Source organism: Trypanosoma equiperdum (assembly GCF_001457755.1).
Source record: "Trypanosoma equiperdum strain OVI genome assembly, contig: ctg_550, whole genome shotgun sequence".
In the NCBI taxonomy this organism is placed as follows: Eukaryota; Euglenozoa; class Kinetoplastea; order Trypanosomatida; family Trypanosomatidae; genus Trypanosoma; species Trypanosoma equiperdum.
The window spans coordinates 26,201-26,861 of record NW_027124477.1 but is presented as its reverse complement, the minus strand read 5'-3'; positions in this window follow the sequence as shown (position 1 = coordinate 26,861).

Here is a 661-nt window from a genome sequence, read left to right as displayed (position 1 = left end):
GGGGGGATCAGCGCTTGTGGTGGCAGATTCCGCGAAAGTCGTAGTTTTTTTTTCTCTCTCGCATGTAGCCTGTCTTCAACTTGCGACATGGGCTGGTAACTTTACTGTGTTGTTTTTGAGTTAATTTTGCAGTGATGGGAATGATAGGCATTCTGATGTGGGCACTGTTGTTGTAGGGAGAAGTGGTTGCGATTGTGTATGATTGCAGACGAGGAATCGGGCTGCGGATGACATGTGCCAAGGTTTGAAGATACCATACAAGACCCCTGGGAGTTGGCAATATGCAACGGTTGTTATTTGACTGAAGGGGGGGGGGGAACCCACGAAGGTAAAGGTTGTGTGCGTGTTATCACAGGGAGTGGTGGTTCAAATAAAAAGGGACAAACATGTGTGAAAGATCAGAATCCACATAATCGATGTGTTTCAAACACTCTAGATAAAATAATGTGTGTGTGTGTGTGTGTGTGTGTCGCGGATATTCCGTGCAGCACCAATACTTGAACCATTGTTGGTGTACTCCATTATTGTGTACCGCTACAAGTGGTTTGTCGGCAGGATACCCCCCTTTCTTTGTAAAAACCAAAGCGTTGAGCGGGTGTTTCGTTAAGCATCCCGTTGCCGAACCATAGAGTAAAGTGAGCTTAGTTTCTGATTGTTGTTG